This window comes from Giraffa tippelskirchi, chromosome 6 (genome assembly GCF_054371585.1).
Source record: "Giraffa tippelskirchi isolate mGirTip1 chromosome 6, T2T-mGirTip1v1.2.pri, whole genome shotgun sequence".
Taxonomy (NCBI): domain Eukaryota; kingdom Metazoa; phylum Chordata; class Mammalia; order Artiodactyla; family Giraffidae; genus Giraffa; species Giraffa tippelskirchi.
Window position 1 is genome coordinate 78,952,576 of NC_137280.1, and position 26,722 is coordinate 78,979,297.

Below are 26,722 nucleotides of genomic sequence, written 5' to 3' on the forward strand. Positions count from 1 at the left end.
ACAATATTACACTCTTGTTCAAGTTCATCCTGAGTTAAAAGTACACAAAAAAACTGGATAATTTAGAGTAAAAGTAAAATTTCTCTTTCACCCCTATTAAAGTATTTGTGGTTCATTTGTATATATTCCTCCAGCTTTTTAAAAAACATTTTCAACTATATATATATATATATATATATATATTTACACACAGATAATATAGTTTCATTTTTAGTTCAGTTATACAAATAATGTGTGTTGTTTTGCAACTTGCTTTTGTCATGTAACAGTAAGACTTTGAGGTGTCGCCATTTCCTGTTTGGGGGTTTTCCACTGGTTTTAAATAGGAATATAAAAATCTTTCTTTAGAACATGATTCTGCTATAAGCAAACTAGGTTCATCTAGCATCCACATTTAGGGAATTCAGAAATGTCTTTAGTTGCCCTGCACATTCCACCATCTGGAAGGGAGGAAATTGAGAGCAAGGAAAGTCTCAGTAATAAATACCAGGCACTCAGTTAACCCAGCTCTAAAGGAGGAGGACAGGGCAAGGACGGCTCACTGACTGGAGAGAAGGTCTTGTGATGCCTGTGTCTCCAGCCTGGCGGGTACTAGCCCAAGAGAATCAAGGAAAGAGAGACGGTAGGAGGAGAACAGTGGAGGGCAGTAAACTGACCTCCTGTTGGCAAAGCACAAAGGTCACAGCAGAGACTGGGGAGGACAAGAAGGTCCGTGGGAGGAGCCAGAGGAGAGATACCTGGAGGAGGCTTCCTCCTGCTCACCCCACTCCAGAAGGTGCCGATGGGCCAGCTGAGGGGTTCACATCCACTCCCCTCACTAAGACTGTGCTGTTCAGGTTGGTCTCGGAAACACACTTCTTGTTTCACTTGAGTGATTCAGTTGTGTCTCCCCTGTAGTTTCAGGTTGGGTCTTCTCTGCCTGCCTTCCCCTCACTTTTCACTCGGGCCTCAGTCTTCATTTTTTTCTGGCAAACAAAATATGGTCAGTAGGCCGAGTTGACCATGCAAAAGCCAAAGGCCTGCCTCTGAGGAGTCATACATACTCATATTATTATACTAGTTTATTTGTATTTATTAATTTAATTCATTATAGCATTGATGACCTTGGTGCTTTGTTTTTGATTCTTTTTTTTTTTTAAGATGCCACATGTAAGTGAGATCACCCTTTTCCTGTGCACCTGTAGGACTAGTGCAGGTCTTAGTAGGTCCTGGATCTGTTACCCTCTCAACATTCCATGCAGAGTCTTGGGGCTGCTGTGTGAAAATGACCATTCAGTGGATGATAAACTTGTTGAGATGGGAATGTGATCTCCTCCCACCACCTGTCATGGGTCAGATTCTCCCAGCCCTGGTGTGTGGCTCTGGGCACTTCCACTCCACATCAGTTTACTGATGTGTGTGGTCATTCAGTAATGACTCTGTTTCCAACAACAGTGATAATGGACATCACATTTGATAAAGGCTTCATTAATTAGAGCAACTGCTGTTTGGAAACACAAGTGCAGACTTGAACCTATCTCCTTGTAGTGTCAAACATCTGGCAGGAAAACAACTCCCTAGGAGACTTTACCAGATTTTAGTCACAGAGTCAGCTGACCATGAAAACTTCACGTGTTCTATAGGCCTTTACGAATGTTGCTTTTACATTAAACCACAGGAGTGTGTTTGAACCTGCCCTAATCCTAGACATCTGTAACTCGGAGAACATTAACTGTGCACTTGGAATCTATGTACAGATATGAATGAGAATTCACTCATATAAAAAGCCACAAGCAAAGACCTTAACCGTTTCTCAAATTTTAATTGGAAGTATGGCTGGCAGAGTTTTGCCCTGTATATTCCGCATTTCAGAGATCACTGAAAGCTTTGAATAAAGTGAAATTCCCACAGGGAGGACCCTTGTGTTGCTAGAGTAAAAGTTTCAACCTGCTTGATTAGTACCCCCAGAGGGACCTGGGGTGAGAGAATTACAGGAAAGTTGATCATCAATCACTTCCCAGTGTCAATATTTACCAAAAGATAAAAACTGCCATAAGTTTAACTTCTCCATTGGCCAAGCATGGCTAGTACCTAGACCTTCAGAGATAACACTTGGTTCCTTGGCTACAGTGCTTTAGTACCCAGGAAACTATCTGGCCAAGTGCATGACTATGTGATTTTGGTGGTTATTCTCTGAACTGTGTAACTGAAGAAAGATCACAGAAATTATGTAGATTATTTTCTGTGTGTATCAAGCAGCTGTCACTTTTAACTCTTTTATCCACAGCCTAATCTTGAATCTCACGTCACTCAGTACAACCAGTGTTCAACCAAACATCCAGGAGCAAATGGAACAGGCTGGGGGTAAACCTAAAGATTAATACACACCAGAGCTGATGAACATTAGAGATTACCTAGTCCAATCTCCAAATCCTCTGAAGATTTGTGGCATCTCCAGATCATTGCAGAGCCAGGCCCTTTCCAGCGCACCCCTGTCACTCATCCTTCAATCATCCATTCAATAGTGACTGAGAATCAACTCGTGTCAAGTGCTAGGAAAGGACCATGAGCAAGACACAGGCCTGCTTTCACGAAGTTTTCACTCCAGCAGGAAATCACGTAAGAACAGACAATCTGATGAATGTTACAGAGGGTGAATACAGGTGCTCTGGGAGGTGATGGAAGGATTAGGGAAGACTCCCCTGAACAAGGGGTATTGAACATGAAGATGAAATGACGGGGAGCTGGTGGAATAAGGGGTAGGGAGAAGAGCTCCCCAGGCAGGAGGAGCAGCGTATATAAAGCCTTGACTCAGGGGAAAACGTACAGTGCCAGACACTAGAAGCAGTCCAGGATGGCGGGGAGATTAGAGTGAGGAGAAACACAGGGGTCATTCATGGAAGGTCCTGGAACCTTGGGCCGGGTGGTAGTGAGAAACTATTGAGGTTTTTAAGCAGTTTTTTTTTTTTAAGTAAAATTTTCTGCTCTGGGAAGGATAGATTGGAAGGAATGCAGAGAGACCCTTGGCGGGGGCTGGCAGGCAGAGATGCAAAATTGGACAAATCAAGACAGAAAAGAGTGGGAGATTCAATTAAGTGTGACATTTGAGACAGAAAGTAGAGTAAGCACTCTTGAGAACTCGATTCAGCTCGACCATTCTCCTGAGAGGTTTTTCTGGTAGCTCAGATGGTAGAGAATCCGCCTGTAATAAGGGAGACCTGGGTTGGGAAGATCCCCTGGAGGAGGGCATGGCAACCCACGCCCGTATTCTGGCCTGGAGAATCCCACGGACAGAGGAGCCTAGCGGGCTACAGTCCCTGGAGTCACAAAGAATCGGACACGACTGAGCACAGCACAAACGCATCGCGGAGAACATGGAGCAACTGAAGCGGCCTTGAGCAACCCCACGGGCACGCCTGCACCGGGCGGACCCGGGGCCCCAAGGCGGCGAGGACGCCCCGCCCGGTGGAAACACACGGACGACGCCGGGCAAGGAAAGACCCTCCCGAAGAGGCTGCAGGACGAAGCGTCTCCGCGGCAGGAGGGCGTCAGGCCCTGCTGGGCTGTCCGCCCCGACCAGCTCTCCTCGCCCAGGGAGCGCGGCGCCGGCGGACCACAGAGCTCTGTGTTCCGTCTGCAGAGAGCGAGCGTCCCCGCGGCCCCGCCAGGACGAGGCGGTCAGCGCCGCTACTGCCCGGGGCTCTCCCGGCCCTGGCGGCCGAGTCAGCCTCGCAGAAGCCGCCGGAACTCCGGAGGGAAGGAGCGGTACAATAGTGACCGCCAGAGGCTCCCGACAACCGCCGCGAACCCCCGCGGGACGGCTCCGGATCGCCGGCCGCCCAAAACCCGAGCTCCTCCGGAGTGTGCGGCCCAGAGCGCGCTGCTGGCTCGGCCCCGCGCGGCGCGGCCCCAGCAGCGGACCGGGCTGGAAGATTCGGGTACGAGGCTGCCGCGACGGGGATGACTTCCTTATGCTTTGTGAAGAACACTGGAGACCCAGCTTCCTTCTGTCCTCAGTTTCTTCCCTCGTTTTCAGGAGCCCCTAGTAATTCGCTAGTTTGCCCCAATCGCCCATGTCCCCCCGACAACCGCACGGCTCTTCTCTTCCAGACCTAGAGCTGCTTTCCCGAGGGAAGGACACTCCCAGCCCATTGCAGGTGTGAGCCACGGGGATAAATCGAGCCTTTGTATCTGGATCTATTACAAAAACTTTGTACGTTCAACTTGGGAAGATGAGACTGAGGCAAGCTCTTTACCATCACATGGCATTACTTTCATAAAACACTGAAGCACACTCGACAAGTCCAGGGGTGTCAGGAAGGAGAAAGAAAGACACACATACCTGCACATGCGCGCGCGCGCACACACACACACACACACACACACGGGTCTAATAGCAACACGTAACAGGACTGGCATTGATGGGAGCAGAAAGCCCATTGTTGCACTTCTAGGATCCCCCAGCTCACTCAGACAGATCCTGGCTGTTTTCTTCATCTCACTGTGGGGGCGGGGTGGTGAGGGCTTGGAGCTCCCGAATCTGTCGTTTGATGTCCAGTGCCCTACATTTTGTTCTGTCTCCTATAACCCTTTTCCTCAATACACAGTTACAATTCAGAAAATAAGAATCTGCAGACATTACATTCAACTTTCTAATTTGAACAAAGGTTAAGAACACAAAGGAAAACGCTTATGTGGACAAGTTTGCTAAGGAACTTATTCTTTTTGAAGCCATAAAAAATATTTATTAGTAGACTATAAAAAGTTAATATTTTTAAAATTAGGAAAAACAAGTCATTCTTCATTGTTCTCTCTCAGGGAACCTACCGCCCAGCACCTATGACACACGGCCCACCTGATGAAACACCTGCCTTCCCACTGATCGGGAGACACCTGTTCTGAATCATTCTCCACCCCTTGTGTTCATCACATTCCTAAGTCCATTGTGCCCACTAACATGACGAAGCAGAAAATGATTTCTCCACTAAGCCCAAGTGATGAACTTTAAAAATAAGAACAAACAAAAAAAAAAAAACCCCCTCTTTCATCTGTGAAGTCACATTCTTAGTGAGATCTGGAACAACTGAGTGTAAATGTTGGGGAGAGATTATTTCTACTTTGGTTCCTGACCTGCCTTATGCATAATAGGGCAGTGAATAAAAATGGCATTACTATTTCCTGGGTGCACTTAGAAAATCTGCGCCCAAAAGGAGAAACCTGACCAATTGGCAAATGATGGATCAATTCATGAGGCAAAGTCAGTTTCTTCTCACTCGCTTCATTATCAGGAACTCAGCCACCACTTCATTTCCTCTGCATCCTCGTGCAGGGACAGTCTGAAAACCAAGCAGATACAGCTGTGGAAAGAGAAAGTAGATGTGAGAATCCCATCTTTTAAAGCATTGCTAGATAGAGACTTCCCTAGTGTTCCAGTGGTTACAAATCCACTTTGCAATGCAGGGGACATGGCCAGGAAACTAAGTTCCCACATGCCATGGAGCAACTAAGCTCTTGGGCCACAACTGCTGAAGCCCATGTGTTCTGGAGCCAGCGTGACACAACTAGAGATCCTTGTAAAAGTAATGCACACAGGAGATACTCCAGCCAGAGAGCCAACTTTTATTCACACCAATAAACTCACATGGGAGAGAAGCCCTATGTTTGGAATCACTGTGGAAGATTCAGTGACCACTGATCCCTTTGCTGTATTAGATACACTCACACAGGAGAGAAGCCACATGAATGTTGTTTATATGGATAAGCATTTAGTCAAAGCTATAAGCTTGTTCATCAGGTGGGAGGTTGCAGTGAAGAAATCCTATAAATGCAGTGAATGTGGAAGAGCCTTTAGATGCAGCTGTCACATTTATATGGGCTTCCCAGGTGGTTCAGTGGTAAAGAATCTGTCTGCCAATGCAGAAGATGCAGGAGATATAGGTCCAATCCCTGATCAAGAAGATGCCCTGGAGAAGGAAATGGCAACCCATACCATACTGTTGCCTGGAGAATCCCATGAACAGAAGAGCCTGGCAGGCTACCGTCCATTGGCTCCCCAAGAGCTGGACACAACTGGGTGACTGAGCACACATGCACATCACATTTATATGCACTAGAGAACCCACAGGGGGTCACCCTAGGGCTGGAACTCATGTAGTGTGGCCTGTACCCAGAGCTCCTACATTAACAAACACCAGAGAATTCAAATCAAGTAGTAACCCTGTGTCTGTAATCAATGATATAAAGACTTCAGCTAGAAGTTATCCCTTTTAAACCACCAGGAAACACATATGGAGAGAAACCCTAATCCTGCAATCATGGTGGAAGCACCTTCAGCTGGGACTCCAGCCTCAGCACACACAGAGAGTGGCTGCATTTCTGACACAGTGGAGAAGGCAGCACCAGCTTTACCAGGAGGAGAGCCCTTTTGGATACATCAGATAATTATCACCATAGAAGAAATCCAGGGATATCAATATACGAATCCCATTACTAATAGAGCCAGCCCTTGTACGACAAGAAAATTCACACTAAATAAAATAGACTCAGTGTAATGAAGGAAGGAAATTCTTCAGTGAGTCCTTACTCCTGGGAGAACAAGAAAGCCCTCACACAGAGGAGATGTCAATTCTAAAGACAATGTGCAAAATCCTTCATGTCCTTCTCACATCAGAAAACTCATGCCAGGAAAATACTCTGAAAAGAATGTGTTAGTATGCAATTGAGAGAAGAATTAACTCCTTCAGCAATTGTCTTATTATTTAATATGCAGCATAAAGAGGTAGCCAGTGAAGTGTTTTGAGAAATTCTGAAAGCACTATTCAGTATCAAGTAACAGACCTGCTTCAGTAGATCGGTATTGACAAATATGTATGCACTATTGAGTGGGTATGTGTCATTCAAAATTAGGAAATATTGTGGTGAGTAAGAATGGGCCAGTTTTCTGTTAATACTCTTTCACCCTAGTTGAAATCATAATTACAAAGACTAGGATCAATCAGGAAATAACACTGAATGTTAACTGAAAATGTAGAACATAATATGATGTGTGTTAACTCTTATATTAGTACCCAAATATGTGTATACATGTCTGGAATGAATGGCAACAAAGATAAATAAATACATGTTTTGTGATTAAACTTTGATGTTTCCACTAATTCCATTATTTTATTTTCATTTAATATTTCCCATATGACTTTTAGAAAGACTTATACATTAATTATATTTAAAGAAAGATGAGTAATTGTCGGTACCTGGACAGGAAAATCTCAAGAATTCAGAGTCAAGACTCGTTTAATCCCTACCTCAGCATTTTGTAGCCAAGGATTTCTTTGTTTTTTTCACCAAGAATAGACAGGTATCTTTAGGACTTAGCAAATGGAAGAGCTTTGCAGACATGAAAAGAATTCTACTTTCACAATGTGTTAGGATGACAAGAGGTGCATATACTAATTTATGTAAACACAAAGGAGATCCCTCAGACAGCCACTGGTAAGTCTACACTTGAAAGATCTACCCTTTGATCTAGACAAATAGTACTAAAAAAAAACTACTAGGAGAAAGATCAGCATAGAGACAATGTCTATTTTGTCAATTAAATGTGCAAGAAGGCCAGCTAGGTAGCACACGGGAGCTGCATGATTATTTCTGTCCCTTTTCCAGTTCGTTACTTTTTTACTGATCAAAATATTCATTATAACTCTGGGGTTCACTGAAGTCTAATGGGTTGAGAAATGAAGTTCTAGGGTGTAAAAAGCCTATGATATTGGCTGCAACACTACTGTGTGTCTGTGCTCCTGTGTGCGTGTACCCACACCCACACCCACACACGCCCAAGCAAGCAAGCAAGGAAGGGAGGGACGCTGTAACAACCACCCAATCCTAAAGGGAAAATATAACTCAGGAATTAATGGTGTAAAGGATTCGTGCAAGAAAAAAAAAAATCTAAATCACTTTATTCGCTCATTTATCAACGTTTTAATTAGTAATAAATATTTACTCAGAACTTCCAACGTTTCAGAACTTGGATTGTTTGAGGATTAAACTGTAAATAATACAATGCTTTTCTCTTCATAAAACTATATTCTAATGCAGGCAATACAAATAAACGGCAAAATAAAAATTTTGACGTAAAAAATCGATGTGGTCATGCATTGTATAGTTACAAAATATCACTACTGGTCTCCAATAAAAAGTTGACACTTCATAAAATAAAATGGACATTTAAAACATTCTCAGTTCTGGAAATTTGAAAGGCTAAATATTTTTAGAAAGACTGGTTATTAAAATATTTTATAAAATTCTGAATTTTGAAAAAAAAAGATTCTGCATGAACTAGGAGAGTAAAGCTGGATTTCCTTTCCTCAGATCCAGGTTTGCTGCTCACTATATTCCAAAATAAGTCCTTTCAAAATTATTAGAATTCAAAACTATATGTTTGAAACTCATTAACAATTTTTATATGGGTAGAAAATCTGCGGTACATACTTCTTCAAATTCTTTTCATTTTCCATTTTATCTGAAATTCGATGGGCTACCCTTTTAAAGGATACCAGACAAGACAATTGCTATTTTGTTCTTTATATTGAGCTCTTGATTTCTTTCTAATTGTTTTGGATAATCCCAAACCATCCAAAATAACAATTTGTAATCATATAAACCAGAATTTTCCAACGTATTATGTATTATATAGAGTTGCATTGGGACTATATGCACTGTTAATAAATTCAAACAAATGCATTTATAAATACAAAATAAAAATCTAAGAATGTATTGTTATTATGGACTAATACCATTTTAAGAAAGAAATGGTTAACCAGATGCCAGAAAGCTGTAAGTTGCATAATATGCATTTATATTTAATAACAGCAAATAAATAAGTGATTATTTTTGTTGTTATACATTTTTAATATTCATGTGTAAATTGCATATTAATTGCTTCATCATTGTGATTGTTTTTCTAGTTTGTTTTACTCTAGTGCAATTTATTGACAATGATGCATTAACTGTTGATAGTTTTCTGTTAGAAAATGATTATTTAAAAAATTCTCCATGGTCAATTGACATTGGTAAGCATTGCCATAGCCGAGGGATGTAGCCAAACCAAAATTCAAATGAAATAATTTTGTGGCTGACAACGCCCCATTTTGAGGCTCAGAAGTATGTAGCAGTTTGTGCAGTTGATGTTCATTCAGATAGGTGCTAGATTTTGCTAACACTGTTTTGTGATTATTTCTTAGATTGAAAAAAAGAAGGCAGCAGGTGGATCCCCTTCTTTGGTACAAGAATAATTGTGAATCAGTATTCTGGACTTCCTTGGTGACTCGGGGGTAGAGAATACAGTTGCCAATGCAGGAGAAGCAGGAGACACCGGTTCAATCCCTGGGTTGGGAAGATCTCCTGGAGGAGGAACTGATAACCCACTCTAGTATTCTTGCTTGGAAAATTCCATTGACAGAGGAGCCTGGCAATCTGCAGTCTATAGGGTCACAAAGAGACACAACTTAGCAACTGAGTAGCAACTGAGTACACAGGCACAGTGTTTATTCTAACTGATACTGAGAGTAATGTAACCAGTTTTACATCTACCTACAGGCTATTTGTTTCAAAGAACAAAATTCACAATGTAACTGTTTCTAAAGTATAACTCTCCGCATATGTGCCAAAAAAAAAAAAAAAAAAACCAGAGCGGAGGTTGGCAAACTTCTATAAAGATCCAGAGAGTAAGTAAATATTTTAGCTTTGCCATATGACATCTGTTGCATCTACTCAGTTCAGTCATTGTATCCAAGAAGCACCACAGATAAAAGGTACATAAAAGAGCCTGTCTCAATAAAGCATTACTTATAGACAATGAAATCTGAATATAACGAATATAATTTTCATGCTGCAAATACTATTCTTAAGAATTATTTTCAACCATTCAAAGATATAGAAACCATTTTTAGCTTTCAGGTCCTAGCAGCACAAGCTGGGAGAGGAATTTGGCCCATGGGATGTAAGATGCAATGGCCTATTCTATCCAGTTATAGCGGAATCTCCCACTCGTTCAGTTCAGTTCAGTACAGTCACTCAGTCATGTCCGACTCTTCGTGACCCCATGAACCACAGCACACTGGGCCTTCCTGTCCATCATCAACTCCCAAAGTTTACCCAAACTCACATCCATTGAGTCAGTGATGCCATCCAACCATCTCATCTGTTGTCATCCCCTTCTCCTCCTGCCTTCAATATTTCCCAGCATCAGGGTCTTTTCAAATGAGTCAGCTCTTCACATCAGGTGGCCAAAGTATTAGAGCTTCAACTTCAACATCAGTCCTTCCAATGAACACCCAGGACTGATCACCTTTAGGATGGACTGATTGGATCTCCTTGCACTCCAAGGGACTCTCAAGAGTCTTCTCCAACACCACAGTTCAAAAGCATCAATTCTACGATGCTCAGCTTTCTTTATAGTCCAACTCTCACATCCATACGTGACTACTGGAAAAACCATAGCCTTGACTAGACTTGACTTTGTTGACAAAGTAATGTCTCTGCTTTTTAACTCCTGTCTAGGTTGCTCATAACTTTCTTTCCGAGGAGTAAGTGTCTTTTAATTTCATAGCTGCAATCACCATTTGCAGTGATTTTGGATCCCCCCAAAATAAAATCAGCCACTGCTTCCACTGTTTCCCCATGTATTTTGCCATGAAGTGATGATGACATGATCTTAGTTTTCTAAATGTTGAGCTTTAAGCCAACCTTTTCACTCTCCTCTTTCACTTTCATCAAGAGGCTCTTTAGTTCTTCTTCACTTTCTGCCATAAGTGTGGTGTCATCTGCATATCTGAGGTTATTGATATTTCTTCCAGCAATCTTGATTCCATCTTGTGCTTCCTCCAGCCCAGCGTTTCTCATGATGTACTCTGCATACAAGTTGATTAAGCAGGGTAACAACATTCAGCCTTGACATACTTCTTTTCTTATTTGGAACCAGTCTGTTGTTCCATGTCCAGTTCTAACTGTTGCTTCCTGACCTGCATACAGATTTCTCAAGAGGCAGATCAGGTAACCTGGTATTCCCATCTCTTTCAGAATTTTCCACAGTTTATTGTGATCCACACAGTCAAAGGCATAGTCAATAAAGCAGAAATAGATGTTTTTCTGGAACTCTCTTGCTTTTTTGATGGTCCAACGGTTGTTGACAGTTTGATCTCTGGTTCCTCTGCCTTTTCTAAAACCAGCTTGAACATCTGGAAGTTCGTGGTTCATGTATTTCTGAAGCCTGGCTTGGAGAATTTTGAGCATTTCTTGACTAGCATGTGATATGAGTGCAATTGTGTGGTAGTTTGAGCATTCTTTGGCATTGCCTTTCTTTGGGATTGGAATGAAAACTGACCTTTTCCAGTCCTGTGGCCACTGCTGAGTTTTCCAAATTTGCTGGCATATTGAGTGCAGCACTTTCACAGCATCCTATTTTAGGATTTGAAATAGCTCTACTGGAATTCCATCACCCCCACTAGCTTTGTTCGTAGTGATGCTTTCTAAGGCTCACTTGACTTCACATTCCAGGATGTCTGGTTCTAGGTGAGTGTGAGTGATCATACCATCGTGATTATCTGGGTCATGAAGATCTTTTTTGTACAGTTCTTCTGTGTATTCTTGCCACCTCTTCTTAATATCTTCTGCTTCTGTTAGGTCCATACCATTTCATTCCAAAACAAAGTGATTGTCCTATTGCTGAAACTATGAAACCTATAAACAAAAAACAAAAACCAAATTACCAAAAGTTGCCCAAAGTGTGAGGGGTTCAAGTCCTCCCCCAGGATGCTCCCTCCCACCCCCATCCCACACACCCCCATCCCCGCTCATGCATGGCCACCTTGTTACTGCCAAAATCTTGCTTTTCTCTGCCCACCAATGCAAATTAAAAAATATGGAGGAGGAATTTTGGAGGAAACAGATGGCTTTTCTCCTCAGCTGGCCAAGGGGAGCACACAACAGGCTAGCACCCCAAGAGCAGTGCCCTGTCCCCCACCTGGGGGAACTGAGAGACTGTATACAGCCTGGGTCTCCTGGGTCCATCAGCCTGCCACTTTCTTTCCAGAATGCAAACAGCTCTAAGGGGTGACTTGCTGCAAGAGAGTGCAGGGAGAGCAAAAATGTGGTACAGGATGTAAATTACATAGAATTAGGGGACTCCTAGTAACAGACACTACAGGTTAGTAACACTTCAAGTAAAACTAGGAGTGATTAACTCTTTGACGACCGGTCATGTTTCTTCTCTAGTCTCTTCACTGTTTACTTTCCTTGTTCTCAGGAAAAGAAACACTTCATTTCTATCTTTGCTGCAACAACCTCATCTTAGTGTCCCTGGCCTCCAGCAGGGAGTGAAGCTGTCCTGTCTGGTAGCCCCTTTCCTGCTGCACGCTGGGCGCCCATCGAGTTTTGAGCAGCAGTTACTTGCCGGCCACAGTTCTCACCCAGCAAGTCATCAGTACCTACTGAGGTTCCCAGAGGGACAGAAGCAGCCTTTGCAGCCCCAGCCCCAGAGCTAGAGTCCAGCTCTGAGAGTCTGACTCTCTGACGGCTGATGACCAGCGGAGTCGGGCAGCTGTTCTGTGCTCCGCGCACCCAAAGGGGGTTGGGACTGAGACCTGCCCTTCAGGCTCACAGCCAACAGTGTGGGTGACGGTGGCGTTTCAAATCACCAACTGTCTTATTTCGACAGGGGAAAGAACGCCTTCTACGAAACATTTATAAAGAACATTTCTTCCGCCCATGGCGGGATATCTGGGCCCTTTCACACGGAGATCTGGGCCCTTTCACACGGCTTTTTCAAGCGGCCTCGCGCTGTGTCCCCCCGGCCGTCGGGCTGCAGACGGGGTGCCCGGAGAAGCCAGGAGCGGAGGCGGCCCCGCGTCCCCGCCCGATGGCACCTCCGGCGGCCGCGTCTCCCCGGCTGGGGCCGCCGCTCGGCCGGCCGCTCCGGGAAGCCGCGCCCGCGGGGCAAGCGACGCGCACGGAGGGCCCGGGGCCGGGCGGGATCCGCGGTCCCTTCCCCGCAGGAGCTCCGGGCCCCTGGCCACCGCGGCGGGCGCGGGAACCCGGGAGCCGGGTGCGCCCCGAGAAGCCGGGAGGCGGCGAGGAGAGAGCAGGGCGGCCTCCGGGCCCCGGAGACGGTCCCCATCCTCCGTGGGCGGGGGAGGCGGCGGACACCGGGGCCCCGCCGGCGGCACAGCAGCTTCTCTGCCGGGCTAAGGGCTTCCAACCGACCCGGCTCAGCCCCGCGAGCAGACACCGCACCAGCTCCCCGCACGTGGCCACCGACGGGGCCGAGCGTCCCCAGCCAGCTCGGCTCCCTGGGCCCGACCTGGGGCCTCGGGCGCAGCCGCGGGAACTTGAGGGCAGAGGACCGGGAGAAGGGGCGCGCGTGGCCTGTCCCCGAGCTCGGTCGCGGGGCCCAGGGCTCAGACGTGCCGGCGCCCGGGCCCTTCCCAGCAGAGGACCGGAGCAGGAAGCTCCGGGGATGGGGATCACCGAGGGGAGGGGCGGGAGGAGTCTCCCGGGGCTCTGGGCTCAGCGGCGGTGCTCTGTTTCTCACGTGCCTCTTGATCTCAGTGATCCGAACCTCCCTCTGCAGTCCCTGCCACGCTGCTGTTAATACGTTGTGCTTTTGTGTTGAATGGACGCTATAGACCAGGACATCACGGGGTAACTAGGAATTAAAGAGGGTGGGGCACTTGCACAAATAGGTGGTGAGAAGACTCGTCATCTCAGGGACCCCCACATCCACAGCCACATCCTGCCCACCCAGCTCCCACCCTAATGTCTGGGGCTCCTCCTGCCTGAACCCTGCAGAGGCCTAGCTGTCCCTTGGATTCTGTGCCTGTGTTCACCGGGGACCTCTCCTGGCTCAGCCCTGTCTGTGCAGACCCCACCCAGCCTCCCCAACCTCATGCTTTAGGAAACGACCCTGACAGGTGTCACCCAAATACAGTCTGATTGTTGTTTCTTGCTGGTGAAAAATTAGGAAAGCATTCTTCTAGGCTTGTTTATTGTGACCCACATTATGACCCAATTGTTTTATTATCTGTATATCATATTTTAGTAGGTGATTATACTCTGAGCTGTTGTGAAGGTACTTTGCAATTGTTTAAAGTAATTTTCTTTCAAGTTTGCAGAAAGAGTAGTGTCATCAACAGTTCCCCTTCCCACAAAAGATGTCCGGGTCCTAGTCCCCAGAACCTGTGACACGTTAACTCACATGGCGAAAGGGACTTGTGTGGGTGTGGTTAAAGAAAGACTCTACACCTGGGAGGCCCTTCTGGGTTACTGGTGTGGGTGCAATGTAGTCCCAAGGGTCCTCAGAAGTCAAAGAGGGAGTTAGAAGGGTCACAGTTGGTGAAGGAGATGTGAGGACATGAGCCACAGCGGGACTGAAGTGGCTGCTGGGCCACAAGCGAGCCGTGCGGTGACGCCTAGAAAGAACAGACCCTCAGATCCTCCAGAAGGAACCCAGCCCCGCTGACACCTCCGTGTCTGCACAGTGAGATCTATATTGGACCTCTCTTCATACGGATGAGAAAAGGAACTTGTGCTCATTTGTTATACCAGCAGTAAGAAATGAATCCGGGTAGGGAAATGTATCTTTTTTAAAGATACATGGGCCCTATAAATTTTTTTCTTTAAAAAATGTATCTTTTTTAAAGATACATGCCCCCCCCCCCCCCCCCGCTGCCCCCACTGGTAGGAAGAATTTCTTTGTATCAGGGAGTTAGAATGAGGAAAGGTAATTTGATAATACATATCCTCTGAAAAGCAATTCAGAAGCCACTCTCCTGAGAAAGAGGGAAGGGAAGATGTGGGTAGAAATGAAAGGCCCTCCCCAGGGTCAGGAAGGGACTTCGAGCAGAGGAGCCTCAGGGAAACAGCTGGGAGTGCTGTGCTCAAAATCTCACTTAGATCTGGAGATGCTCTGGAGACAGCTGAACTGAGAGGGAGATGCCCAAGGAGGCTCCTGGGGCCTTGCACCTGCATCTTCACCACCAGCTGAGCGCCGTCTCACAAAGATGAGCATCCAGAACCAGGGGGGATCGCCACTGGAAGAAGAAAACATTAACCAGGGGGAAAAAATGACCTGATATTGCAACGTGTTTCATGTAAACTTAGTTTTGCATCTTCCTCTTTCTTCTGATACCTAGTTGAAAGTGACAACAATATGTTGTCAATGCTTAGGTAAGAAGCCGGTCATTCTCAGTCCACAAACCTGAAGTAAATTGTGCTTGTGTGAGTTGGGGCGAATACACTTAGAAACAGGGATGCTGATCGGATGTACACAAGCTGGCTCTAAGTTACACAAACATCCACATCCTATCGCTACCCCTGTCTACTTGTGTGATTTTAGACAAGACACCTAATGTCTTCAATCACCTGTTTCTTTACTTCTAGAGTGTAGATGGCAATCCTATTACATCATAGAGCTGATAGAGCTGTGTGGAAAATTACATGAGATAATACATATATTGGCACTTATATGAGGGTAGCTCAGTTCAGTTCAGTCGCTCAGTTGTCGGGAGCCGTGTTAGCCATTACTGACAAAATGGAGGCACGGCCCCAACCCCCTCTCCTCATCCCGCAGGCATGTTCCCAGGATGAGGGAGTTAGGTCTTCTGACTCTGACTTGTCCTTTCCTTCCTTCGGTTGAGTTGGCTGAAAAGAATGTTAAGGTGCTTATTGTTCTTGCAAGGAGCATGAGAAAGCACAAAGCCTTCTGCAGTTATGCCCAGGAAATAATCCATAAAGTTAACTATTGACATTTGTTCAAGGATCTTTACAAAGAATGTTCCAGGATGAGGACATACGCCGCAGCTTGAGGCCATGGGAAAGATTGTTATATGAGACCTGCCTGTGAGGGAAATGTTTATGGCAAAAGAAGTTTGCTGATTTAGGGTTTAGGAATAATTAAGAATAGTTAGAAGCTAAAAGTTTAAGGAATGTTGTAGTGTTGGCATATTTTACTATAGTTTATAGAGACTAGGAATTTTAGAGATACTAATAGCTAGAAGCCTTTTTAGGAGATAATGAGCTTAGGATACTAGGGGCTAGCAGGATTTAGAAAGATAAGAAATAAACTGAGGAATGTGGTATGCAGCCCAGAGACAAACATGAGTTACAATGTAATCACAAGGACACTTAAGAGGGAATTCTGAAGGGCAACAATGATTTATGAAGACAGTAAATCTGGGTGAGGGGGAACTGAAGATGTCAAACCTCTGACCTAATGCTTTTGTAAAAGTATAAAAGAAAATCTGATGCTTAAAATAAACAGGCAGGCCTGCACTTTGAGTCAGAGGCTGCATCATTCTCCGCCAACACCACTCATCCCTTCAGGCCGATTCCCTGGCTGCTGGAGCTGGACTCCGGCACTCAGTCATGTCCAACTCTCTGTTACCCCATGGACTGCAGCATCCCAGGCCTCCCTGTCCATTACCAACTTCCGAAGTTTACTCAAACTCATGTCCATTGAGTCAGTGATGCCATCCAACCATCTCATCCTCTGTCGTCCCCCTCTCCTCCTGCCTTCGGTCTTTCCCAGCATCAGGGTCTTTTCCAATGAATCAGTTCTTCACATCTGTGAGGGTAGCTAGCATAGTGAGTGTACCTTCGCATAGTGAGGGTAGCTAGCAATCCCTAATAATCCCAGGGAATGATTAATGATACTGAGAACAGGGTGATCATGCTTCGCATCCTTTGGATTCTGGTCCTGCTTTGGATACTTTCCATCTCTCTGGCCTGTTTCTACTTCTGCATCACCACTGATTCAAAAAGACCTTATTCCTCTCAACTTAAAAAATCTACTTTTCACTGTACAAGGTTGGAGGAGTTGGTGAGAAGCAGCCTTTCTCTGTGCCCACTCTGAGCCGTTTGAGTTCAGGAAACAAGGTTCTGAGGCAGCTGACAAAATTCAGACTTTGGTGCTTTTAGAAACCCAGCCAAGATTACAGAGCAAGTGAGAGCAACCAACATTCAAATGCAGATGAGTCCTGTTCCTGGGCCCTCAGACCCATGGGAGGTCCACATCCCATTCTACTCAGATGGCCTCAGCAATTGCTTTCATGTTTCTTTTGAAGTGACTTTATAGATACTTGGGCTTCTCTGGAGGCTCAGCTGTAATAAATCTGCCTGCAGTGCAGGAGATATGGGTTCACTCCCTGAGTCAGGAAGATCCCCTGGAGAAGGAAATGGCAGCCCACTCCAGCGTTCTTGCCTGGGAAATCCATGGACAGAGGAGCCTGGTGGGCTACAGTTCATGGGTTCACAAAGAGTCAGACACAATTTAGCAACTAAACCACCACCACATTATTATCAAAGCAATCTATATTTTATTGTAGCAAACTTTGAAAAATATTGGTGACTATGAAAGATGACATTTAAATTTACCTGTATACAATTCAGAAAATCTACCTATCAGAGATGATCTCACTTCATACTTTGGTTTATTTCCTTTCCAATTTAAACATTTCAATGGTGTGAAAGTTGCTATACTTTGTTTAACAAAATCCTTATGTTGAGAGTAAAGATTATAAAGTAAAATAGTCAAAATATTTACCTAATCACTTGGTCGGAGAAGGCAATGGCACCCCACTCCAGTACTCTTGCCTGGAAAATCCCATGGACGGAGGAGCCTGGTAGGCTACAGTCCATGGGGCCGCTAAGAGTCGGATGACTGAGTGACTTCACTTTCACTTTTCCCTTTCATGCACTGGAGAAGGAAACGGCAACCCACTCCAGTGTTCTTGCCTGGAGAATCCCAGGGACGGTGGAGCCTGGTGGGCTGCCGTCTATGGGGTCGCACAGAGTCAGACACGACTGAAGCGACTTAGCAGCAGCAGCAGCAGCAGCAGCAGCAATCACTTGGTATAAATTCCCAGAAGTGAGACTTAAAATTTCCATGTCAAACATAAATCATTTTTACAGCTTTTTGGTCTGTATGTACTGTCAAAAGACCAAACAAGAAGGAATGTTGAATACTTAGATCTGCTAAGGATGATAGCTACAATCTTTGTTAAATGTGTGTGCTATTATTTTATGAGGCTCTTGTCTCTTAATAGAAGACAAAATAATATCTCAGCCTTAATTTGTTGATGGAAGTTACTTTTTTATTCTATTTTCTAACAAGCATTTGTATTTCTTTATATGAACATTTCAGCTTCTGTATCTTGCCAAACATTTTACTAGATTACTTGTTCTATTACACACCTGTAGGAGCTATTTATTGGTAATGTCAGACTTCTGTCAAATGCATTCTAGTTTTCTGAGTTTGTAATTTTCCTTTTATTTTTTGACATGTAAGTGTTTAGCAGTGTTGTAGTAAAACCCACGAAGACTTTTCTATGTAGTTTGGCATTCAGTGTAATGCTTATATATTAGTTTGCTGGGGCTACCATGACAAAATAGCATATTCCCAGAAGCTTGGACAACAGACATTTGTTTTCTTACAGCTCCAGAGGCTGGACATTCAAGATCATAGTGTGGTTGGGGTTGATTTTCCTGAGGACTTGCTCCTTGACTTGCAGACAACCACTTTCTCTGCACACCCTTGGTTTGCACCCTCTGGGTCCTCACTTTCCCCTTCCTCTGTGTGCACCTATCCCTGGGGTTTCTTTCTATGTTCAATTTCCTTTTTGTACAGGGACAAGAGTCATATTGGATTAGGGCACAACTTAAAGGCCTCAATTTATTTACCTCTTTAAAAACTCTGTCTGCAGATACAGTCACATTCTGAATCTCTGCAGGTTAGAACTTCAACACATCTACCGGGGGGAACACAACCCAGTCCATAAGAGTTTATCAAGGTCTTCCCCATCTCAAGATTGCATACATATTTATATTTTACTATTCAGGTCTTCCCATCTCAAGATTGCATACATATTTATACTTTAATTCTTCAGGTTTGTGGTATCAAATTTTATATTAAATGTCACTTGGAATTTATTTTGATGTGTGGCACAAATCTTACTGAGAAATAGATTATACAAAGAAAGGCTTGTAGGTAATTTAAGTACATGATTTGTAGAATAATAGTAAAGCAAATTCTCATGTTCTCAACACCCACTTTCATTTTTAAAAATTCTAATTTTTCTATATATCTCAATTCTATGACATTACCTGCCTTTTATTTGAGATTTGCACATGCATATGAGTTCCTAAACAGTACATAGGCTCTTCCTGTTTTGGTCCTTTATGTAAGTAGAATCCAAATCATTATCCTTTTGTGACATAATATTTATTGTGTGTGTGGTATCAGTTTCTGAGGTTCATCCATTTGTATGCATGCCATTGAATTAGTTTTACTGCTATATAGTAGTCCATACTTTAAATGTACCACAATCTATCCATTCTATTGTTACTGGATATTGGAATTGTTTACAGCTCTTTGCTGTTAAGAATATGATTCACACATATCTACTTTATGAGCTGGGTAGGAATTAATGAAACCAAGGGTGTGCACTTGTCCAGTTGTACTGTCATGACAGTTGATGTTCCAATTAGTGAGGAATGACAACTTCTTCTGTTCCACATCTGAGTCAACATTTTCATGCTGCTGCTGCTGCTAAGTCGCTTCAGTCGTGTCCGACTCTGTGCGACCCCATAGACAGCAGCCCACCAGGCTCTGCCGTCCCTGGGATTCTCCAGGCAAGAACACTGGAGTGGGTTGCCATTTCCTTCTCCAATGCATGAAAGTGAAAAGTGAAAGTGAAGTCGCTCAGTCGTGTCCGACTCTTAGCGACCCTATGGACTGAAGCCTACCAGGCTCCTCCGTCCATGGGATTTTCCAGGCAAGAGTACTGGAGTGGGTTGCCATTGCCTTCTCCTAGTCACTCATAAATGTTTGCTCAACTGTGAGGTATAAGATGGTGTTTTGTTGCAATTTTAATTAGTGTTTAGTTTATCACAAATGAAATTGATCACATTTTAAATGTTCATTGGACTTCCATGTTTTACCTTTGATGCAATGCCTGTTAATCTTTTTGACATCTACTTCTAAAAAATATTTACTGGTGAAAGATCTTTACACTTGTTGAACATGTCACTTCCCACTCCCTGGCTGTTATTTTCCTCATTTTATGATGTCTTTTGATGAGCAGCAGTTGTTACTTGTACCATGGTCATATTAATCCATCTTTTGCTCACCAGCTTATTTGGCTTTTTAAAGAAGTTCTTCATCCCCTAGTCATCATAATAGCATTCTGTTATGTATGCTCCAAAAGGTTTCATGCTTTTTGTCTTTCATACTTAATGTTCAATTTATTAATTCCTTCAGTTTAAATTTCAATTTACCTGCAGTTTATATCCATGCCTTGTCTCTGCAGAAAAACAGCTTCTTTTCCAGCAAAACCTGTGGGGAGAAGACACCACCCTACCCTCTCCCCACATCTCTGTTCACCCACAGCCCCATCCCTAGAGGCTGTCAGAGATACTAGAAATAAGGGAGAGCGAGACAGCAGGACAAGTGGACAGAGAAGGGTGGAGCTGGTGCTTTCCATGTGTGGTGTGGAAACTCTCCCCAAGGAGGGAGCATTTAAGTAAAGGCCTGAAACCAGTGGAGGAATGAGCTACCTATCACTGGAAGGGAAGCATGTTTCAGGGGAATCCTGGAGGTGCCTGGAGATTTCAAAGAACAGCCCAGGGTGCCATGTGGTCTGACCACCTGAGAGGAGAGAGGGGAAATGAGGTTCATTTTCACAAACTTTCTTGTTCCTCACACTAGCTCCTCCACCTCCAGGTAAAAAGTCTCACTTTTAAAGAAGCATCTGAGCCTCCTGGGCAGAGCAAATGGACTCTCCACTGCCATGTGGTGGGGATTACCTTCCGTATTACCAGCAGAGAATGAGCTTCTCAAAGAGAGATTTTTGTTCTTTATCACTAGTGGTAAGAATGTCCAATAAATATTGGATGGAATTGCAAATGAATCCAAGAAGGAATGATGCTAACATTTTCTTCTATCTTCACCTTGGCCCATTAGAAACTGGGTATAGTAGGAACCCTGGGCTTCTGTTTAAAAGAAGCTAGTGATGGTCAGGTCAGTCTTGAACCTTGTAGGTAAGTCCTAGCAATGAGACTCAGGCCAAAGCTTCCTGCCGTCTCCCCTTATTGAGAGTTGTTGACCTGTCAGCCCTTCTCTCTGTTTGTGTTCTGCCCAGTGGATATCAAGGTCTGCAGGCTCCGTGGGCTGACCTTCCACCTGGCTTGGCTCTCCTTGGCCATCCCAGATTCACAAGTGCCCACCTGGTACAGGGACCAAGAAGCTGGAGTCATTACCTGCTGTGAGTCACAGCCCTGGGACCCCGGCTGATTCAAATTTGCTTCTGGTGACAAGGGCATCTGCCTGCCCCTGAACAGAGGGGCTGGCCATGCTGCCCTGGTCAGCTTCCCACACAGATGGCCTCCTGTCATTTCACATTGACTCTGCCTGTCCCTTTGCCTTATTGGGACGTCCTGCGTGTCACAGCCACTGCTGTTCCTCACCCTAAATGGGGAAGTAGATAAGTTCTTATGACCCTGAGAGTCCCCGGGTGGTGAGTTATGTAGCCAGCCCTGGCCTTAGCACCCAGTATGATCAGCGACCTAGCCAGCACTGCATGTAGTGCAGTCTGCCTGAGAGAGGAGGAGAGGGTGGACTTGGGGTGGGTCCTGAAGGTATTTACTGAGTCAGAAATGCTGAGATCAAGCCTGGTGTTCCTGATGGGGAGTCTGAAGCATCACTGAAAGATGGCAACCTTCAGCAGCAGTATGGGGGCTCAGGAAGCCCAGCCAGCCTACAGGTCCCCTGTTGCCCCTGAGTGAGCCCTGCAGACAGCTGCTCTGGGGTCCATGGGCTGCTCTCCTCTTGGTGTTTGCTGATGGTTTTGGTTCATCGCTACCCTCACATCTCCTTGGACTATTCAGCAGAGGTGATGCATACCTGTTCCTTGAGACTCTGAACACTAACTGGGAATTCCTCCTTTTCTGTGACCTAGAGTTTTGTAAGCATTCTAAATATCTAACAGAATAGGGTACAAAATGTCAGAAGAAGAATGAAAATAAAGATAAATGAAATGTCATTCAGAAAAAAATTTTTTGGCTGGACTCAGTCTTTTAAAAACTCAACTAATTGATTAATTTCTTTTGGCTGCACTGGGCCATCGCTGCTGCACACCAGCTTTCCATATTGTGACCAGCAGAGGCTCTTCTTCACTGTGGTACTTGGGCTTCTCACTGTGGGGGCTTCCCCTGTTGTGGAGCACCTGCTCCAGGGTGTGCACACTTCAGTAGTTGGGGTGCACAGGCTCCGTTGCTCTGTGGCATGTGGGATCTTCCCAGACCAGAAATCAAACCTGTGTCCCCTGCATTGGCAGGTGGATTCTTAACCACTGCACCTCCAGGGAAGTCCCTGGACTCAATCTTTTGGAAAGAACTGAATTTGGTTTGAGAAGGGAAGTATAGCAGTGGCAAACGAGGCCAATGGTGGTTGGGAAATCTTTCAAGAACTCCTCTAAAGGAGGTCCTAGGATGGCTGGAAAGAGCTGCCATGGTAAAACAAACAAAGAAAGAAAGAAGCCAGACCCAGAATTAGAGCTTCCGGGGGACAGAATGGGGCGGTGCTGGTCCCCTGGACACCCTCTTCTCTTCACATCAGCTGCTGCCCACAGACATCATTTAGGACAATAACCCTGAGGGGAGGGAGGCTTGGCAGGAGATTAGTTGGGGAGGGAACCCAAGGTTTCTCACCACATTAGGGGCAGCTTCTCATTCTCCTGGGGCCACTAGATCATCTGAGGTGTTTATTTCAAGGGCTGAACTTACACTTAAGGCCTGAGCTCTCTTACAAAGACAAGAGAGTAGGTGCGACTTGTACTCATTTTTCTTCTGGGAAAATGGGAAACCTGGAGATGAGCAGGGTGAAATGAAAAAAATATATATATATTTCTTATCATTTTAGAAGATGGAGAGCATTGACTAAATGTCAAAATATGTTTTGAGTGGTCACACAAATTTATTCAATGAAGAATGTAGCTTAATTTTTCTTCCTTAAGGACAAATACTTTCCTATACAAAAATTGGTACTTCCCTCGTAGCTCAGTTGGTAAAGAATCTGACTACAATGCAGAGACCTGGGTTCAATTCCTGGGTGAGGAAGACCCCCTGGAGCAGGAAATGGCAACTCACTCCAGTATTCTTGCCTGGAGAATCCCATGGACAGAGGGGCCTGGTGGGCTACACTCCATGGGCTCACAGGAGCCGGACATGACTTAGTGACTAAACGACCAACAACAATGCAAAAATTATGAAATGAATGTTTCTGCCAATAATATTTAGTAGGACAGAAATCCATGTAGTATTTCATCAATGTCTCTGAAGGTATCGACTAGATTTCACCCCAAATTAAACTTCCTCTGTATTTGATGAGCAAGTTGGCCCTGTGGGACTGTGATACCCACCAGGGGACTTATGATGTACATACTCCTGCTTCTTTCCTGTGCAAGGGGTTTACGGGCTTATTGGTGTGACCAGAGTGCCTGACCTTCCACCAAGACATGACCCCTTAGATTGTTTCACCCACCATTAAAAAGGTTCAGAGTGGCTTGGCCACATATCTGAGGCCATGGATGACAGAACTAAGGTTAAGGCTCCAAAGCTGCCTGATTCCCACATGGGAGGGGCAGGGAGTCAAGATGACAGCAGGCAGTTGCATCCAGAAGATCAGGGAGATTCATGCCTGGAGTATCTAGCAGTGTTTTACAGGCTTGGATCTCATGATTGCTTTCTATCTCCTCAGCTTTATTTGGTCAGTGTTTCAACCATCCTGCATGAGAATGTAGAGGACAGTGGTGGCTGAGTTCTTGACATTGAAACAATGAGAGAGACTTGCTCTCATTCCTGGTTTGATCTGTGTCTTGCCAAATTGTCTGGTTTCTTCTTTTGCCCTGCATCTTCTAACACCATCCAGGAAATATTAATGCCAGTAACATCCACCACTCTGTTGGACATGTGGCAGCTCAGGGACTGATATGGAAGCAGCCTCTTTCTGTCATTCACAGCCACTTGTTACAGCATCCATAGAGGTTGTGACTTTAGAGACCAGATGTAAGAGGTTTCTATTAAAAGAAAAAAAGAATACAACCCTCAGGCTCACTGGAGAAAAACCCCCTGATTTACCATGGCTACAGTTGCCTCAGGTGTGTAGTGAACATAGATGATAGTGATGAGTGTGAAAGAAGTTTCCAAAGCAGGAGAACAGGCATGTCATCAGGTGAGCCCAGTGTGACAGAAGCTGGGGCAGAGGTGGGTGATGGGCAAGAAAGAGTAGTGAGGAATCATTTTGTTTTCCTAATTTTTAAAAATATTAAGCTTTTATAGACTATATTTGAACATTTTCATAGCTACAAAAAAGATAAATAAAATTTCCTCACTAACTTCTTCACAGTAACTCAGTTCCTCTCTGTGTTCTTAAACTTTGTTCATATTTGAAACTTGAATGCAATGTGTGCAGATTCTTATTTCTCAATGGTGACTGTGTATTGAGGAGAAAGGGAAGAGTGGACTGAATAAAGTGCAGGGCACTGGACAGCAAACTGCAGACTAGGAAGCTCCAAGCCCACACACCCCAACGGTGAAATCCGCAAAACCACCAGGGTGTGTCAGCACACAGGACCCGAGAAGTAGCAACAATGATCTCTTTTCTGCTCCCACCATTGCCAGCCCTAGCAGGAGTACAGATTAGCTCCTGGGGTATGTGTGTGCCTCTATGTTTGTATGTGTGTGTGTGTGTATGCGTGCACGTGTGTGTACTTCGTATTTCTTCCCACCACGTAAGTGAGCCTGGATGCTTCAAGTAAGCAATGGCCGTGCCATGCAAGCAACACAGTGGCCTCTGTTGCTCTTGTGTCTTTGGGAGTTGTGTTCACACAGAGTTTGTATAATGGGTCCAGGTGCAAACTTCCAGTTGTCCCCGTGGTTCATACCTGTTTTGCAAGGGGAATGGTCTTCCCTTGGGATATCAGCTCAAAGCTTATGGAGAGAAGGACTACACAGGTGTATGTTAGAGCCAGCAGCTCTGGGCATGGATGATTGGGCAAACCAAGTGAACTGCTCAAGGCTCCTGATGTGAAGGAAGAGACAGTGGACATGGGGATCCCAGGTCTGCAGAGTCAGAGTTCTGATTGCCTGCAGTGGCTGTGGGTGTTAGTGGAGCTGAGAGGTTGAGGGGCTGAGATGCCAGCTACCTGTCCCAAGACTATAGTAGGAGGGAGCAGAAAAGCACATAGTGTTGTCCATCTTTGTTTCTGGCACACTTATCTTTCTGTCCAGACACCAGGCTATAGGGAAGACTTGATTCTTGCTTTTTAAAACAGCTTTAGCTATTCTCTTTACTTTTCCACTTCATTCTTTAAAAAGATATGCACCACTGGAAGCGCTAAAACTTTGTTTTCATTTAACAGTTTGCCATCGATATCTTTCCAAGTCAATACCTATAGATCTAACTCATTTAAAAAACAATAAACCAAAAAGCAAATTGATAGTCTTGTGTTACATGAATGCACTGAAAATTTACTTAATTGGTCCCTTGCTATGTTTTCTAAATATTCTGTTATTAAGTAATGATGATATCGACATTCTTAATATACATGTAGTCGCACAAATGTTCCCCCACACACATTTTTTGTCATCTGACTTTGCTTGGTAAAGACCAGTTATGCAATTTGCTTAAAATTGTGAAGACCAATTATGTGATCAGGTTTTCAGTGATTTCCTTTATGGCTTCTGAGCCTTGTTTTTTTATACTTTAGTAACATCTCAACTCTGAAATTACAGAATAAAATGTCTTCCGTGCCTTCTTTCGGTTTTACTTTCATTGTTTCAGCTTACAGGTCCCACAGCCCAGCCCCCTGCAGAATCTCCCTTATCCAGGTTGACCTGCGGCCTCAATCTCGCGGGGAGGGCCTCTGCGCCGCAGCCTCCCGCTCTCCGCCCGCCCTCGTCTGCTGCCGGGGCCGCTCCCCGTCGCCGCGTCGCGCTGTCCAGAGCGGGGAGCCCCCTCCGAGGGAGAGGCCCCCGGGACGAGCTCGGGCGTTCGGGCAGCCGGCGCTGCTGCGGCCTGCCGGCGACGGCGACTCGTTCCGGGGAGGCTCGACCCGGTTGACGGGCGACCCTGGCGGCCGCTTTCAGAGCGTCCCTTCCCTTCGGCGACCTTCACAAGGGCTGCTATTCAGCCGGCAGAGCCAAGGCAGAGTTCCAGAGGCCGGCAGCACTGGCGGCGATAACCCTGGTGTCGCAGAGGTCTGGGCATACCCTGCTCTTGCTGAAGATTGAATCTGCAGTTTCGTGAGGCAGCCTGCCACGGGGGCTTTGAGGGGGTCCGAGGCCGGGCTGCGTCTTCGCGGGGAGCTCCTGTTGTCATTTCTGTTCCCCCTGCGCGCTCGGCGGTTATCTTGACCCCACACACAGGTCCCCTCGCGCGTATGACAAGACGGAACGTCGCGGGCGAATAGGGAGGTCGCCCAAGGAGCGACTCAAGGCCTGCTCGGGCTCAGTGGTCAGAGGCGCCAAATGTTTGGGAAGCAGAAAGCGGCCGGGGCCGTCCGGTGAGAGTCCCGGGGAGACGCGAGCGTGGCAGGTCTCTAGTCCCAGAAAGAGCCTCTGAACACGCGTGGACGGGAGGACGCTTGGGAGAGAGGAATGCAACCTGCGGCGGACTCGGAGGGAACGAGTGCGGAGTGGT

At 45.4% G+C, this 26,722-nt stretch overlaps 3 long non-coding RNA genes across 3 annotated transcripts; 1 reads left to right on the top strand and 2 right to left on the bottom strand.

The window, feature by feature from the left end:
* The first annotated feature begins 3,645 nt into the window (after nt 1-3,645).
* Nucleotides 3,646-7,115, top strand: LOC145509434 (uncharacterized). Its single transcript, XR_014056083.1, has 2 exons — nt 3,646-4,136; nt 4,798-7,115. It is a non-coding gene; the product is annotated as an uncharacterized LOC145509434 (long non-coding RNA).
* An 826-nt stretch (nt 7,116-7,941) lies between these two features.
* On the bottom strand, nt 7,942-13,230 carry LOC145509435 (uncharacterized). The gene is made up of 3 exons (XR_014056084.1): nt 11,996-13,230; nt 10,139-11,712; nt 7,942-9,454 (listed from the first exon to the last, which is right to left on the bottom strand). It is a non-coding gene; the product is annotated as an uncharacterized LOC145509435 (long non-coding RNA).
* A 10,069-nt stretch (nt 13,231-23,299) lies between these two features.
* LOC145508622 (uncharacterized) lies at nt 23,300-26,418 on the bottom strand. The gene is made up of 2 exons (XR_014055483.1): nt 25,835-26,418; nt 23,300-24,098 (listed from the first exon to the last, which is right to left on the bottom strand). It is a non-coding gene; the product is annotated as an uncharacterized LOC145508622 (long non-coding RNA).
* Between the last annotated feature and the right edge of the window lie 304 nt (nt 26,419-26,722).